At 34.2% G+C, this 310-nt stretch overlaps 1 pseudogene; it reads left to right on the top strand.

The window, feature by feature from the left end:
• Window positions 1-210: 210 nt before the first annotated feature.
• Window positions 211-310, top strand: LOC111824330 (annotated as a pseudogene).

Genomic DNA, 310 nt, shown 5'->3' with positions numbered 1-310 from the left:
ATAGACTATCAGTGATCAAGCAATGTCAAGAGTTGATGACCTGAAGAGGAGCAAGAAATAAGTTTTAAAAATAAATACAAATCTCCTTCTATATTTTTAAAGGAGAAAACATCGGACACAGGTGAATAGTTGGGGGATGGTTTGTTGAGAAGAGGAAAATATATTAATAAAACACTGAAAATTCTCATTAAGAAATAGCAACTAATATGTGCCTGCTTTGGCAGGACATATACTAAAATTGGAAAGATACAGAGAAGATGAACATGGCTCCTGGGTACGGATGATAGATAAATTCACGAAGAATTCCCTA

The sequence above is a fragment of the Myotis lucifugus genome, unplaced genomic scaffold (assembly GCF_000147115.1).
Source record: "Myotis lucifugus unplaced genomic scaffold, Myoluc2.0 scaffold_1190, whole genome shotgun sequence".
NCBI classification, from domain to species: domain Eukaryota; kingdom Metazoa; phylum Chordata; class Mammalia; order Chiroptera; family Vespertilionidae; genus Myotis; species Myotis lucifugus.
Note: the sequence above shows the minus strand (reverse complement) of the source record. Positions and strands in the feature narration are given on the sequence as shown.